Raw genomic sequence first — 18485 nt, 5'->3', positions numbered from 1 at the left:
ATAGCGTCAGAGTGGTGGTAGCCTCTCCCTTAAGACCTAGAACATTTTGCTGAAGAATCAGAGATCCTGTGAAACTCATGACATGGTCTTTACTCAATATTTATATTGTTATTGATTTTGTGAAGATGCATTGGAAATTTGATTTTGCTTTAAAAATTGATCTTGAATACAATAACTTACACGGTATGCTATTAGTAAATTGTAATGTGGCATCATCAATTTTTGGTTCCTTTGTGTTGTTGCTTTGTCTTTTGAAACTTCATAATGATAAACTTAAATGCTAATAGCTTTCTAGACAAAATACCATTAATTATATATAATATTAGAGTTGAAACATATTCGTTTGAGTGATAATGTTAAAATGGAGTACATCAGTATTAAAATATAAAGTCTCCACCTTAATTGTAAATAAGAAGTAAAACATTGAAAAATATAAAACTTTAATCCCTATAGTTTTACCAAATTCTAAGAATCTGTCCCTAAAGGAAATAATAAATTATGATTCTATTTATCTCTGTTTTAAGAGCTTAAAACAGAGGTAACATATACGGCTATACATAATGCCAAATTTTATTTATTTATATTTAAGGTGTTGGGCAAAGGCGCAAGAAAGGGAAAGAGACTTTGAAATTTGATTATTGATTTTTTTTCCTTAGTAATGCTTAATATTTAACCACGTCATCGATCATATAAGAATTCATTTGCAATATTATCACTTTCCTGGTATTTCATTGGTTCTATCTGCAGGGCCATGTGTAACACTAGTCCATTAAGGCTGTCATCTTAGGCCTAAAAATTGTTCACTTATATCCTATATAATTGGTCATTCTTTTTCTTATTAAGCATTAGTGTTAATTATATATTTTCATTAAGAATTTATTACTTACTTTTATCTTAGATAACCAATAATTAATTTTTTACTAAGAATTAATGTTAGTTATATCTCTTCATTAAAAATTTATGGGCCGCATATACTCTGCCACAACCACTTTGTCATTTCATCTCTTCTTTTCTCTCAACGAAATCATTTTTTCCTATTTAAAAAAATATATATAGATCTTGCTTCGCCATTTTCGTGGGCATGGCTTGATTGATAACTTGATTTTCCATTTGTCATTATGAAGTCCACAAATCCTTTTATTTGTTCATATAGGAGTTTTGCACTTCTATTAGAAGAATAAAGAAATCCAATCATAGATGGCCATATATTAGGTGTGTTTGTTCCTCTTTTACCCTTTATTTGTGATTGTTTTAGTTTTTATAGAATTTGAAGTGGTAAAATAAAACAATACATTAGACCTCTAAAATAATTTCATCCTAGGCCCTAAAACTCCTTCAAATGTCCCTGTCTTTGAGTCTTTGGTTTCGAAGGTCGTAGAGGACTGAACCAAGAGCCAATTCCTAATATAATAGGTGGAATTGGATGGCCCAATCTGTTCAGAAAACCATGACTTTTCTCTTGTGGTTATGTTATCATTAGTCTATTGGTATTAAATATGCCAAAATTAGAGACTTTGGATTGGAATTTTAATTCTATCCATAGAACTATTCAACTTGAGAATGGAAGGCTTCAATGTTTAAAGATTTTACATTTAGCAAAGAACGATATTTCATTACTATTTCTAGCTTATCCTTACTTGAATTGATGTCATACGACTACTTAATAGGCATGTCTTTAATAATATTAGATAAATTCATATATTCTCTAAATCATTTCAAAAAAATTTAATATGTGTTAGAATGTCTTAGAATAAGCTATTTACAATATTTTATTCAACATTGATTTTGTTGGAGAGGGGAATGGGGTAGATATATATATATTGATCATGTAGAGTAGGGGGCAATAAATGAATCTACAAATTATATATAATTTTAATTTTTTGTGATATTGGTAACTCCATCATTATGTTTTCAATACAACATAGTGTATTGACATCATTTAGTATCCTCTGCACTGCCAGGAACAAATATTTTGCATGCTTTTATTAGTTGTTGTGTCTTTTCATTTGGGTTCTTGAAGCCATAATGCAAGAGATACTTTTTTTAATGGTTTTAAATTATTTATATGATTTTTTATATAACATATGTTGTCCATGATCATCTCCATAAAGTTATCTTGTATTTCTATGATTTTCTATAATATATACACAAGCACTCATATCAATGTTTTTTTTTTGTTGTTGTTGTGATATTGCAGGAGATATTCCCAATGAGATTGCCAATCTTACAAATCTTAGAATTATGTATTTGGATAATAATCAACTCATTGGCTACATACCTACAAGCATTGGAAGTTTGGTTTCGCTTCAGGAATAGAATCTTGGTTCCAATAATTTAACAGGTATTATTTATATGCAAATTACAAGCATTGGAAGATCATCTCTTGTTCAAATATTTCCAATCACCAACTCTAAAATTTATGCCGCATCCCAATAAATCAATTCCTCATTTAGAACCAATTTAGACTCAAAGAAAACCAAACATTAATTTAAATTTCTTTTTTCAATCCATTCAATACTTTACATACTCACTTCTCTGTCCAATCATACAACTCTCAAGAATTCAACTAATAACACATTAGCTTTATAATTGACAAAATCTCTCACAACACTCAAATTAAACTCAAGTAATTAGCATCCGAGTCAACTATGTTTTATGAGAATTATGACATTTAAGAAAAAAAACATGAACAAACAAGACTTCCCCTAACAAACTTTTTATCCAATATCTTGTAAGCATCGATGTTCAAATTTTAATACTAAGCTACTCTTCCTTCATATCCCATCCCACAATTCCTTCAACATTTATACAGCATCAATACATAACTTATTCAAGCATCCCAAGTTCATTCCTTCCACAAGATTAATATGATTTAAATAAAATTCAAGCCCACGCTACTTTCTCTTCTTCCATAAACAAAATTCTAGCTTGCTTAACCGCACTATGACTACCTTCAAATAAATTCACATAGCACATTGAACAGAAAATAAATATAAATTCGCACTAATCATTCTATCACACACACATAGATTCATCAAGGAGGAACAAATTACAACATCAACCATTAAAACACGCACGCACAGGGGATTCAATGAAGGGAAAAATTCTAGGCTTCTGCCTGGATTCAACCTCAATAGAAAAGGTAAAAAAAAAAAACAAGAAATCAACAGAAACAACAGAGGTGGAAGATCATGAACCAACAATAGTGCCCACAGCCACACCGAACTAGTGAGAACAGTGATAATGCAGGGAAGGAGAAAAATTTCGACACCCATGCTCAAAAGTGGAGATTCACGGCAAGCACAGACCAAGGAAAGAAACAGATGAAATTCAACACAGAACAGGGGAGGGAAGAACTCGGTTTGCACCACAACGCTGTGGTTCTGGGCGGACATCACAGCAATGGCAAGCAGAACTCCTATTCTCATCAATAGCATGTTGAATAGAAAAAGGAAAGAGGTGGCTGGATCGAATGACTTGAAGCTTCTGAGCAATGAATCTCTCTTGCTCTCAGACAAAAAAGAAGTTTGGATAACACCCATAACAGAGAAACAAACAGAGGAGAAGGAGCGAAGAACAAAAGGGAAGGAGAATATCACCGGTGACCCACATCACTGATGATGAGCTAGATGGTGGAGTGAAGGGTTGAGATGGCCAAAATTTCCGAATGAAAAGTTGAAGTCTCTCTCTCCCTCTGGTCTGTAGCTCACCGACAAAGGGAAACAAAAATAATATATAAGAGTTGGTGGGAAAATTACAAATGAAGATCCCTCATATTTTTTTATATTATTATTATTATATTCTATAATAAAAGGCAAAGGCATTTTAGCACTTTCCCCAATAAAAGAAAATAAACTAACATTTAACTGAAGTGAGATTCGAACTCTAAATCTTCATATAAGTAACCAGTATCAATTTCGCTAAACTACTATTCATCACTTGTCCTAAAATTAAGATAAATAAATCAAATATCAATTAGGAGAAAATTTATTTAATTTTAAAATTTTGGGTCATTACATTAGGTTTTAAGGGATGGGTGTTTAAGTCTAAATTGATTCTTAATGAGGAATTGATTTATTGGGAAGCAGCATAAATTTTAGAGTTGGTGATTGGAAATATTTGAATAAGAGATGATCTTGCAATCTATTGAGATAACTAAGTGGGATGAAGGTATCATGGATTACATGACAATATGAGAGCTAGTTATTTTCTATAATAAAGCTAGGAAAATCATCAAGGAATTTGCTTAAAAGCACATGGTAGGTTTGGTAAAAAGAATAAAATAAATAAGGATGTAGATTTTAAATGACTGGTGGCTTAGGGACAAGTCAAACCTTATTATGTATTACGCAAGACATCAGGTTGTTGAATAATTGATGTAGATTTATTTAGTAGAGTTATTGCCAAAGAAATTATTGTTATTCTTTTCTAGGTAATAGAGTAGTTAAAGGACAATTGAGAGGTTTATAAGGAACAAACTATTATCTTGGGCGTTTATCAGGTAAGTGGATAACATCTCAATCAACTTATATAACTGTAAATTTCTTTTTATCAAAATATTAATAGCAACAATTTGTAGTTACTAATATATATGTTTTCTAGTACTGTTACTTGTTGATTAAATTACTTTATCTTTTGAGATTATAAAGGGAGGGTGAAGAATATTCATATCATGGCATGTACGAGTATTTTTGCTTACGAAATATATTTTCAAGATTTTTGAGATTATTTCAACTCTAGTAATTTTGGTTACTCAACAAATGCATGCGTGGATAGTAGTCATGAAATTTTATTTTTGCAAGTTTTTAATGCTCAAAGCTATTCATACAAGTTTGACTTTGAAAATAGGAACTATATTTCTATATTGATGATTTTCTCGCATGTTTGAAAATGAATTTGAAGGGAGATTTTATTCATGACATTGGTTGCTAATGGTAGTTTCGTTAGCCCTTGGTGCGCTATAGTTATGACTAGCTAGTTCGACTTTCATGAGCATCATATTCACTTTTGTTATTCGTGGGTCTCGTACTTGCGTTTGTTTTTTGTGGCTTTAAGTCATATTTGGTTAGCATTATCCTCGTGGACTGTGTGTCCATGTTTGTTTCGTGGCTTCGACTACGTCTGGTTACTTACTCTCGTGTACTATATGCCAACGTTTATCTTTTGCAGTATAAGCTGCATTTGGTTATTTACCCTCATGGACTGTGTATCCACGTTTGTGAATTGTTTTGATAAATCTCCTGAAATATGAATTTTTCTATTCAAATTGATGATTTTATACTCTAATGGTTTTAATTTGCAAATGTTGTTATTTTCATTTATGTATTTATTTAATTATTTTGACTTGTTAAGATTAAATACTAAAGTTTCTTTCTTGTTATAGATTTTAAGTTCTTGATATTGAAGTTGTATAAAACTTTTATTCTGCGCTTACAAATTCATTTGCATTGAATTATTTTCTCTTTAATTTATGTAACTATTATATTTTATTCACCTTAATTTTGCAAAATGTTATAGTTGGGTCATTATTCGCTGAAAAGTTATTTTAGTCTTAGATAGTATAGCTGATATTGTACATCTTGCTTCCAATGAGAGAATTTTTGCTAAGCTTGGTGGAGATTTATTCTGTAAATATTTCCTATTTATGTAAATATGAATTTATGAATTATGTCATGAAAATATAATTAGGTGCTCCACATAAACTATAGTTAGGGTCCTAATTTTATTTGTTTTATTGTCTATCTGTTGCTGAGGAATAGAACTCCATATTGCTGGGTATAAATTGTAAAATTTTTGTTGTAAAGATTTTAAGAGATCCTACTTATATGGGAGGTGTTATCAAAATTTTTACAAAAAAGTTGATATTTTGATTATTTGAAAAGTAAAGTTACACGTATACAATTAAGCAGATAGTAAGTCAAATGTATTATTTTAGAACTTTCCTTAATCGAGGTTTTAAGAGATGGGTGTTTAAGTGTACATCCCTCACCAGTCACTCCTATATTTCGGGGCGTGACAGCCAAGATTACAAAATAAAAACATTAATATTAGAAACTTCAATAACTTGGTTATTACAAGAATAATTTATATTAATTAAATCTCTCTTTAAAACATAATTAGTAGTACTACTTTTGATTATTTGAGTTCAAAAACTTATCCTTAATAATACTTTTGTGTATCTTTTAATTTCTTGTTTGGAATAAAGAAATTTCTTGGAGAAAAGAATAAGAAATGGCAACGTACGGTTGGTAGGCAACAATTTGATAAATTGAATAATAATTAAGTTGAATTTGATAAAAGTAAGGATGTATATACTTAAGTTTATATATTTAAACTGCCTTCAATATATAGGAGGACACTTTGTTTTAATTTCATTGGACAAAAAACATATTAAATATATAAAGCTAAGTATCTAAGTCTTCTCTTTTGTTATTTTTTTAGAGTAAAATACAATGACCTCTCTTCGATTTTACTAAAATTACAAAGACTCCCCTATATTTTTAAAACCTACACTTTAGTCCAATTTTTAATACCATTATGAATATTCCGTTAAAGATTCTAACATACAAAATAATTTTGCAGTAGACTTGTTAGACATTGCATGGACAGTACATTATTTTTGCTGAATTCAAATATTTAAGACACTCCTATGATTTTATAAATTGATAAAAATAAGTGTTTTATTAAGTGTTTTTATAATAATCTCGTTAAAAAATTTTCACTTTCAATGCATACATGGGTGCAAGTATTGAGCCTATAATTAAGACTATTGGAGCTCTAACAATTAGGGAAAATGCACAATCTAACTAATTAAAGTTAGCATGGATGGTAAAAATTCCCATCACTTAATTAAGTAGTTGGGGATTCCTATCTCAATTCTCATGTATGCAGTAATTTAATTTGGAAAGGTCTGTTGTTTGCTTTTAGTACCTCGGAGAGGATATTTTTGCATCAGCGGAGTCTACTCCTTATATTTGCCAAAAAAGAAAAATGCCAAGTTTATTTAGAACTCATAGACGTGGCCAATAAATAAATAAATGTCATTCTATATTGTAAGTCATTAGCGAAATAAGGATAAATATCCTTTGCTTTTCTTTTTGTTTTTGGATAATTTTGTAACGTATTCGTGAATTCTCCTTGCAAATTCTTTCGTACCATTTCATCACAATTCTGATACATTACCAGTAAAGGCACCGATTTTAAATTTATAATCTAAAAAGTTAATTTGACATGTCTTTTCAATTTTGCACTGTTTAAAAATTTACATTTAATTCCAAAGCACTAAAAAGTTGTCCTTATCAACTTCAGTGCATATTTATAATAATGCCATCTCCTCTTTCTTCTTCAACCTAAGATTCTGATACACCATGGCAAACCTTTGTTTCATTTTTTCCTTCTCCATGTTGTTATTTTTATTGCTTTGTCTCATGGTTCGCCCCACTTGTTGTCATACCAATTTCAGTACTGATGAATTGGCACTTCGTTCCTTTAGATTTTCTATGAGAGACCCTTATAATCACTTGGATTATTGGTCCAACTCTTCTTCCATCTGCAATTGGGTAGGGGTTACATGTGATTCTAATTATGGGACAGTGAGGATCCTAGATCTTAGTGAAACGAGTCTTAAGGGAACCTTACCCTCAAAAATTGGAAATCTATCTTTCCTTGTGAAGCTCAACTTTCATCGCAACAACTTTTATGGTGAGTTGTCAAAAGAGTTGTTCTAACTACGCAAGTTGGAAATTCTCAACTTGAGCTATAATGCATTCAATGGAGTAATCCCAACTTGGATTGGGAGCTTGTCAGCACTTCAACACTTGATTCTCAACAATAATGGGTTTGAAGGTGTTATTCCTCCAAGTATATCCAATTTGTCAAAGTTGAAGAGCTTGGAATGCAAATCCAATTTTATAAAAGGTTTCATTCCATTTGAGATTGGAAGACTTGAGAGTTTGAAGATTTTACGCGTATCTTCAAACAAACTTTCAGGAATAATACCTCCAATTTCTAATTATCCCTACTTGAGCAGATCATGCTGTCTTATAACTCCTTGTCAGGTATGTCTAAAATAACATGTGATATAACTTTAGATATCTGATATATCATTCACCAAACTCTCCAGTGGGTGTAAATTAATTCAACATTGTTAAGTTCTTTTAAATGTCTTTTACCTTGAGTTAAATTATTCACTATCTTCCCTCAACTATCGTTATTAAGGGGGTGGGAGATTTTTTTTTAAATGTAGATATATACATATAAAAACTATGGCATTTGTTTTTTTTATTTTTAAATTTTTGTTATCCATATTTTTTAAAAGTAATTTTATGATTAGAGAGAAATAATGTTATTAGATAATAAATGATGTAGAATAATATAAAACTTTTAAAAACTACAAATACACACACTCTCTCTATAATAAAACATATTAACATATTAACTTTACATTCAATTGAAATTTTTTTGCAAATAATATAAAAAGAATTCACATTTTAATGCTAGAATTCATAATAATACATAATTTAATGAATTTAATAATTTTTTCATATTTTTTATGTAATATTATATACACACACATACACGCTACTATTTATGATTCATTTTCAGAGTAAAATATAATAATTTATCTTTAATTTTAATAATATTACTAAAACTACCCTATAATTTTCAAAATATACACTTTAATTTAATGTTTAACTCACTGAAAACAGTTTATCAAAGATTCTAAAAAATTTTTTTGATTAATTTTCATAAAAATTTAAACTTACTGGTACACACTCCACCAAAACTAATAATTTCATTCCTAACTTATAACATTCTCCCCCACTTAGCACTGAAAAACGCAGCAATGCATGACAGAGTGGTGCTCTTTTTATTTTTATATAATCATTTATGCACCAATTCCAAGATTTGTCTATTTATGCTAATGAATTTTTTTGTCCAATAATATTTGGTTGATAATTAACATTGAATAGAGCTCAAATTAGCGGTTACATATAGAACTTTTTTGTTTGATTTAAGAGCTTTATTATTTTTATATCATAATCACAATAACTAAAAAAAAATGCATTCATAAATTTACATTTATTACTTATCTTTCTTTTACCATAATTGTCTCATACATGAGAACTCATAATAATATTGTTTTTTTATTATCATATTGTAGGATATATTCCCAAAACAATTGGTTCTCTCACAAATCTGAAAATAATATATCTAGGTGTTAACAAGTTGTCTGGCCAAATGCCAAGGAATATTGAAAACTTGGCAAAACTTCACGAGCTAGAACTTGGTGAAAATAAATAGAAGGTATACTTTCAACAAATTATAATGTGAAATTTTGTCATCAATTTTGTGTTAATTTTTGAAAAAGTTCATTCAGGAGCTATACCATATAAATATATATGGGCATGTCACTAGAAGCAAGGGTCTACAAGTTGTTATTTAACAACTTTACATAATAAGGATAATCCTGAAATATATCTTCTAAATTTTAAAAGCTAGATTTTCTTAAAAACGATTTACCATACAAGGACACTTGGAGCATTAAAAAACTTTTTCTCATATCTTTACCAAATACGTAGAAAATATTCTCAATATAATTGATGTGTGACAAATTGAAATTTAATATATTTAGGCGTTAATTTTTTCCAGGAAATTTACTAGGTAATTTTTCATCAAATTATGATGTTCTAGCTACTATATTTTCCCCCTTCTTGAGTTGTTCTCTGTGTGTGTGTGTATTCTCTTCCTATTTTTCCTTTTCTTTATAAATTTGTTCGTGTTCTAGATCATCTATTTTTATATTTGAATAATTCTTTTTAATTACTGTTTGCAAATAATGGTTAGAACTAGGGACTTGCTGAAATCCTTTAAAGTTGGATAAAATGAACAATATATAATATGCTGCTGATTTGAAAAAGTTTTACTGCAAGATCAACAATATTTCACATTTTCTATGCCAGCTACCATGATACAACTATAATATTTGGCTTTGCTTCCAGTTTTAACTTTCATTAATTGGTCAATCTAAAGTCCTCTATAATTAATGGTTTTTGAAACATTACTGTTGTTAGAATTCTAGATGTGAGGCAATGTTCAAAATGTGTTCATATTTCATACCAACGACGTCAAGTGTTAATAAAATTATCATTGATTCTCTTAGTTCAATCGCACTCCAACATAACTTTTTTCTTTTTGTATATTGCATGGATCAATCTATTTGTACAAACTAAAAATTGCAACAAGTATATCTTGAAAGAGATATGTACTTATTAAGTATTTTTATTTTAGGAAGACATTAACAAAATGTCATCTAAAGTTTTATATTTAGTCTTTTAGATGTCATATCTTCCTGAAAAATTGTTCAACAACATTGAATATAGTTACAAAGTTTAACATACGTGAAATTTAAATGACATATTATATTTTCCCAACAAAATTTATCCATATATACCATATATTGTATAAAAAACCAATATGATGTATTTGGCCTGTGAATTATATTATGATTCAAGACATTAAATTTATATTGACTGCATGTTTTGTTATTTTGTAATATAATATTTAATTTTTTCTGTTGAATTTATGAAAGGGGTTTTCAGTTTTTGCAACTTTAATTGAAGCACATGTAAAATGATTTTGGATGTACTAGTTAACAGCTTTACTTATAACATTATCTTCTCACGGGATACATTCCAAAAGTCAGTGATCTTTTTTTATTTTTTATATTTTCAACCATCTAATAATTGTATCATTTTAACACCTTTCATGAAACTTTAAAATTACAAAATATGTTTCTTTATATCAAGAAAGATATTGATTCTTTATATCATTATTGTGAGGAACTTGTGTGTACCATACAGCACCATTCAATCTTAAATATTTTTGAAATCATGTGAAGATTAATAATATATATATTCAAAGATTAAAGAATTAAATATATATATATATATATAATATAAAAGAATATTTAAAGCCTTACAAAATGCGTAGAATTGTATAATGATGTTGAATATATAATTTTTTTTATAAAATTTGTCTGAATTGAAAACTTTTAGTTGATTCATATAATCTTTTTCTTTGCTACAAACATCATTATAATTTTAATTTGAAATCATTAAAATGAGTTTAAGCTAATGTCAACTGGAGCAATTACGTCCACAGCTGAACATTCTGAATTCCTTAGTTCTTGATTTTTAATCTATTTTATCTTTCTCCCACCTAATTAGGCTCTATAATTAATCTCAAAGTGTTTCCCGATCATTTCCTAAGCAATTATAAGTTCTCAAAATGAAAAATTAAATGTTAACCCTTGACTATCATTGGATTAATTAATGCACATTAGAACATGTCTCAAGAATAATAGTGCAGCGATGCTGAGTCATTAAAATTTATTATTTTTTAAGTTCAAATTTATTTCTACCTTTGTTTATTACTTCAAACATAAAAGCTTAATTATGAAAGGTATATATGTGGATGTATTTTTTAATTATGACAATAAAAACTTATATTTTGACTCAGTCAACTCTAGAAACGTAAATTGGGGATTAAATTTACATATTCAACATTGGGAACCACGTGCAACAACCTTAATTAATTCATTCCCCATCTAAAGCATCCTTGCTTAATTTGCGTGACACCTATCACATGGCCTGCCCAATTTCTTTTGTCAATTTTGAATTAAGTCCTTATATTTTATTTTTTTTAATCAAGCCATTATTGTTTGATCAATTAGACATGTTAATCCTTGAGGTTGAAATTATTAATGAATGATTAATATTTAAAAAAAATTTTAGAGTTTACAGAAAATTTTATTTAATGCTTGTGTAAAAAAAAAAAAAAAACTTGATTTAGTGCAATGTTTAATTTTTTTTATTTCTATATGTACACAAATTTATGCCTTATGCCTCAAACAAAAAGGGAAGCTTGGGTACAAAATTTCGGATAAAAATCGCCTCTGCAACAATATAGAAAAATCCATGAAATGGCCTGTCACGCCCCAAAAATAGGGATGACCGGCACAGGATGTGAACCACATCATACATCCCGTAAGCCACAAATTCAAGGATTATTTCATTTAATTAAAATATACTCAATTTTTATACTAACATTTTAATACTATTGATATTAATCAGTATAATAATTATTTTAACATTTTGTAAAAATTTTGATAGAACCTCTTCTGTGAATAAGATCTCTCAAAAATTCTGTATCACAAAAGTTTTCCTTAAACATTTTATCAATCAAGAGCATGGCTCCTTCCAGCTAGCAGATGAAATGTATAATAAACAAGTTATGTGGAGCACCTAATCATATATCTCATGACATAATACATAAATTTTATCTTTACATCCATAAGACATATTTACAGAACAAGCCTCCATTCTGTTCTGCAAACACCCATCATTGGTAAGCAAGATGTACAGCATCAATTATGCTATCTGAGACCAAAAATAATTTTCCAGTGAATAACGTCCCAACAATAAATAAAATGAAAAGTTTGAAATAGTTATGTAAGTTAAAGAGACACCAATTTCCGTAAAAATTTAATAAACTACATAATAAAATGGCTCTGTAAAATTTCAAATAAAGTCTCAAATCATTGAACCATCATAGCAAATGATAATTTCACTTGATTTCAAGAAAGCACATAAATAAAATAAATATTTATAAACAAATTACTAAATAAAAACCAATAGAATATGAAATCTTCAAACGATTGGATTCATAAATATAGGGACTTATCAGAATAATTAACAAACATGGATACACAATCCACGAGGGTAACTAACCAAACGTGGCTTATGCCACGAAAACAAACGTGGACACACACAGTCCACAAGGGTAAGTAATCAAATGCGGCTGAAGCCACGAAACAAACGTGGACACACAGTCCACGAGGGTCATGCTAACCAAACGCGGCTTGAAGCCACGAAACAAACGTGAGTACGATGCTCACGAATAACCATCCCTCCGTTCCACGTGCGTTGGCCATCGCACGGGGCTAGCACCTCCTATAAACACCCTGCTAGCTAGGTGTACCATGGCGCGCCAAGGGCTAACGGAACTGCCATTAGCAACCAGTGTTCTGTACAAAGTCCCCCTTTTTAAAACCATTTTTCAAACATGCGAGAAATCATCACTTTCAAGATACAGTTCTCATTCTCAAAACCAAACTCGCATGAATACTTTTAAGCATTAAAACTTTCCAGAATCAAATTTCATATCCAATGCTCATGCTTGCATTTATTGAATAAAAAAATGTTCAACTTCAAACTCGCATAAATCATTCTCTGTATCTCTCCAATATTTGATAGAATAAAAATATCATAATCAAAGTTCAAACTTAATTTCATTGATCGAATAGCATTTTAAATTTGGTAAAGTTAATTTATCAAAATAAAGTAATGTTAATCAATAAATATTCAATAATCGCATTAACGCTATAAAATGATTTCCAGAAAAATAAAATCCCACAATTAGAATTCAAACTTCTATTTACTGATTAACCAAAATGATCAATTTTGGTAAAATAATTTCACAAAATAAAATAATTTAATCAACAAAATGTCTCATAATCACATTGTTGTCGTAAAAATAATTTGCATAAAAATGTAATATTTAAATAAAAGAGATTTCGATGAAATATCAGTTGGGACGCTATCCACTTACCTGAAGTGTGCCCGAGTACTAAAGTTAACTTCTTAGAACCCAATCAAACCTTCCTTCCACTAATTGCCCTATCTAATATAAAAAGAAACTTCAATGGCATAATCAGGTTTGATAAACTCTTCCCAACTATTGTCAAGTGCAAGCAACAAAACTTAATTAATATTATATATACACATAGCATAATTAATCACTCTAAATTCCAAGTTCTCCTATCACACTTTCTATCAAGCAACTCAAAGGCATTCCCAAATCAAATTTTTAAACATTATCATTTATAATATCATCCATACAATTTCATAGAATGCAACTTGTCTCAGCACAGTTTCATACTCAAAATTCTTCATACCATTCAAGTTAAATCCATGAACAATTAATATCCAAACTAAGTATGTACTCATAAGAGTTAATGAAATTTCAAAAAAAAAAATCATATCCAATCACAACTCAGTATTGCACTAAAATACAATCTCCTAATAAACTTTTTGTCAAAATTCCAAAACTACATTACTTCCAATATTCCACAATAAGGCTTCTTTTCCTTCTTAATATATGTATGTATATATATATATATATTTAACATTCACATCCCTTATCACATAGTTCATCAACAACCATTTATTTCCATGATTTCCAAGTTTCCCGTACAAACGTCATGCCCAAATTTCCTTTGCAATCTTCATTATAAGTTTATAGAGTAATAACACTCAAATTGAACATACTAATTGCAATGACCAATGAAGTTAAAATATATATATATATATATAACCCAAGTAAAGTTTTCTCGTCATTATGTCAAACACCTTCCAAACACTAATTCTTAAGCCCAAACCATACTTCTTACTCTTTGATTTCATTTCCTAAAGATTTCCAATATAAACATTTAAATCAAACAACCTCCCAAATCACATATCCTCCAACAAAAGTACCAATCTTAAATCCATAGGATTCAAATTAATTACGTACCATCTTGGTCCAACATTAAAATTTCATCTTGAATCAACCTCTCATCCATAATCAAAAATTCACGACAGCAGAAAAATTGAAGCTTCATTATTTCAATCCTAAGATACGAGCACCCACAGAAATGATGAGAGAAAAGTAGACTCAAAATTTCTTTACCTCCGTTCACACTGGCAGAGACAGGGAGGAAGGGACGAAGGCAGATATAGGGGAAAAATAACAGCCATCGAAACAGACCTCCTATAGCCACTTGAAAGGATGCTGTAAACAGGGAGAAAATTTTAAACTCCCTTAAACTAAATCAGAGACGGGAAGCACGAAAGGAGGAGGGAAAAACAAACAGTGGCACACAAAAATAGTTAACCACGAGAACTAGGGAAAGGAAAGCTCACTGTGGGACTTTGCATTAGCAGCGGACGGAGCTGTCGCACCTATCAACAGTGACGATTTGGCAGCTAGCAAGGCTAATCGATCTATGATGCGAAACAGGGGAGATAATGAAGAACTCCAGCATTCCCAAGCAGCAGAACAACAGAGGAAGGAGAGGAAAACTCCTCGTTCACGGTAGCTGGCGTCAACCCGTAGGGAGAACGGAGGAGGTAGATCGGAGGAGCTGAGGATGTGCTAGAGGGTTCTGGAGCTTTCGAAGAAAAATGAAAAAAAATGGGAACGGAAGAAACCGACATGCCTTTTATCTCCGTCTTTCTTTAATCTGGCTTGTGGTTTTTTCTTTTACCGAGGGGTAAACTTGTAATTTCACCCAAACACTGGAGCAAAATTAAAGCCTCTCTCTTGCACAAGACAGATTCGAACCCAGGACCTGAAGGATTAATTGACAGCACAACTACCACCAAACCAACAATCCTTCTTGTCTAAATATTTCCAGAATTAATACAAATAAAATTAAAATACATTATTATATATTTTAAATTTTACTTAAAATTCCTGGGTATTACATGGCCAGTAATTTGACCATGCATATGGGCTCCAAAAATCAAACCAAACATATAGAGGAACATAAGTACAAAACTTCAGCTCAAAATCCCCTATATAAGTTTAACCAAAAAAATCCTCAAAGTTGTCTACCAAACAAGATCATAACAGAACCAAACTTATCATTTGTGAAACCAATATCATGAATTTTGATTCCCTTTCTATACATTACGGACCCCAAGTTGAAGCAAAGACGAACACCAAGATAGCAATCACAATAAGAGATAGATCGTTCAACATTATATATATGACACTCCATGGATTTTTAAACATAATGCACAAGGAGCAATAAGCATCTAAAGTAACAATCACATACGAAATTATCGCACCAAAAGTAGAAGAAATTTTACGCTGACAAGTTCGACCACCAAGAAATCAAGAGGAGTTTAAAAAAAAAAACTAGGAACAAATTAACCCCTTCCCAGTCTTGGTCGGTCAGCCCCTTCTCAGTCTCTTCCCCTATTTTCCTATTCTCTTCATTCCCTCCTTCATCCCAAGACCCCCTATGTTTCATCGTCCCTTCTGTATATAGATCCAGAGCTTTCATGCATAGATCACCATATTCTCAATCTCACCTGGTTCAGCAACGCTATATTTCCTCTCCTGCAAAGTCATCTTCTTCAACACCTGTCTCTGATATTTTCTCTTCTTACTAAATTTCCCATCTAATCAGCAAAGTAAAGCACAGAGTTGCTTTCTGAGGTATGCGTGTGAGACGGATCAATCAAAAGAGAAGAGCGACGGGTTTCTGTGTTCCTTTTCCTTATCTCTGCTGCGCTCTCATCGTGACAGAAGGCTGGTGATTTTGTTGTTTCTAGGATGTTAATTTTTCTTTTTTCTTTTTTAATAAAAATTTATTGTTAATTTTTCTTTCAGCTCATATACCAGAAGGCATTGGAAAGTTGGTTGTACTTCAAAATTTACGTCTTGACATTAATAATTTACAAGGTTTTTTTTTTCAATTTATGATATTCTAGCTTCTATATTTTATGCTTTTTTTAATATATTTTGTCTTTGTTACTATGAAAAATAATGCATTTTCTCTTCCTATTTTTCTATTTTTCCTTTTGTTTATAATTTTTTGTATGTGTGAAATTTTCATCTTCTAAAGTTCTTTATGCATAAAAATAAGTATTAAGTTATTTTTAATTTTAGGGATACTAGTTAGGATGTCTCATGGATCAGCATTTTGTTTGTTTGGAACAAAGAAAGCTCGAGTTGGAGTGAGGAATAAAAGGATTTGCCACCAAAATTTGTTCTCTAATCTCACGAATAGCAATGCCTTTCTGGTCAAAATATAGTTTATTAATATATTAGAGTTGAAATCTAATTATTGAGTGACAATATTAATGTCAACATCAATATTAAAATATAAACTCTATTGTAAACGAGAATTTTACCAAATTTAATTTTAAAACAGAATTAAATGCTATCATTATATATTAGTGCAGTGCATATAAACTTTGTTTATTTATAATCATTTTATGTGAGATTAATCTGTAGTTCACGTTCATTCTATATAAATTTATTGAAGCGGTTCGGCACAAGTGCAAAATGTTACAACCACAGCTTTTTCTTGTTCCCTTTTTACAGTTGATTGGACATCATCACAATCAATTTTCTAATAACTCTACCTGTTATTGCATTATGAATTCATGATTTTAGTTATTGTTAATTTTAATCATGCCGGTGGTTGGAATGTCTTCTCTTCTCAAGCATCTAAATTCATTTTTCTTCAAATTATAATGTTCTAACGAGCAACTTCTTTTTTTAGATTATTTTCATAGAATTACTGTGAACAAGGTGCATTTCAATTTTCATTTTCACCTTTTTCTATAAGTTTGTGTATTCGTGAAATTTCCTATTTCATTAATTATTTATGCTTAAAAATAAGTCTTTAGTCATTTTCAATTGCAGTGATGATAGCTAGGGCACATCTTCTCATTTAGCAAGCCGATTTTGCGGAAGAGATTTTTTGCAACACACACACACGCACACACATGATGTTGGTATCCAATGAAAATTTTTATTGATTTCTATTTTTTTTCCAATTGTCAATATATATATAGTTTTGATTTTAACTAACATTGAAAATTTAATTATACTTCCAACAACTCATAATGCATTGCTTTCACATTTTTTTAGAAACAACTACATTGCTTTTCTTGGATTTTGTTCCTTTCATCTGGAATTTATGAACCATAACACAATAAATATTCTTGAAGAATATCAAGTTATCAAAGTTAAATACTTTGTGCCGAACAAATTTATTATATTCATTGATTTGCTAAAGGTTATGATATTATCATAGATGATTGCTCCAGAATTTTGTTCCCAGTTCTACATAAGCCAATTTTGTTGCCATATAGGTAGAAATATTGTAGGAGATACTCTAAAAAATAATCATCATATGAATGTGAAAATTATATACTTAATTACATGTCTTTAGTTTATCTTGTCTCATCATCAAAGATATTAAAAATGCACATTATGATATATATATATATATATATATCATATCAAACAAATATATCATAACGTGTTATTGTCATATGTTCAAACCATTTCAATGCATTGCTTGAGAGTACGACTTCTCTACCCAATATGTTCATAATAGTCCTTCCAGACTTATTTGCAACAATTTTTTTATGGAAAAATAAGTGGTACTTAAACATGTTCATTTTAAAAAGATCAATTAATATGCAGCTCCTTTAATCATTCTCAGGTTTTTTTTTTTTGGCCATGGATCACCTTTTCTTGATGTGTTACATGTTATTATTAATGAATGTGGATATTAACATTAATACCATATTAAAGGCTTATAAAATAATTTATACATTTGCCAACAAAAGATATTATAA

At 29.9% G+C, this 18485-nt stretch overlaps 1 long non-coding RNA gene across 1 annotated transcript; it reads right to left on the bottom strand.

Moving 5' to 3' along the window:
- Positions 1 to 12316: 12316 nt before the first annotated feature.
- On the bottom strand, positions 12317 to 15257 carry LOC129312781 (uncharacterized). Its single transcript, XR_008593694.1, has 3 exons — positions 15024 to 15257; positions 14791 to 14892; positions 12317 to 12440 (listed from the first exon to the last, which is right to left on the bottom strand). It is a non-coding gene; the product is annotated as an uncharacterized LOC129312781 (long non-coding RNA).
- Positions 15258 to 18485: the final 3228 nt, after the last annotated feature.

The sequence above is a fragment of the Prosopis cineraria genome, unplaced genomic scaffold (genome assembly GCF_029017545.1).
Source record: "Prosopis cineraria cultivar Desert tree isolate PC_DT_omini unplaced genomic scaffold, ASM2901754v1 PC6, whole genome shotgun sequence".
NCBI classification, from domain to species: Eukaryota; Viridiplantae; Streptophyta; class Magnoliopsida; order Fabales; family Fabaceae; genus Prosopis; species Prosopis cineraria.
This window is presented reverse-complemented; position numbering and strand designations above follow the sequence as displayed.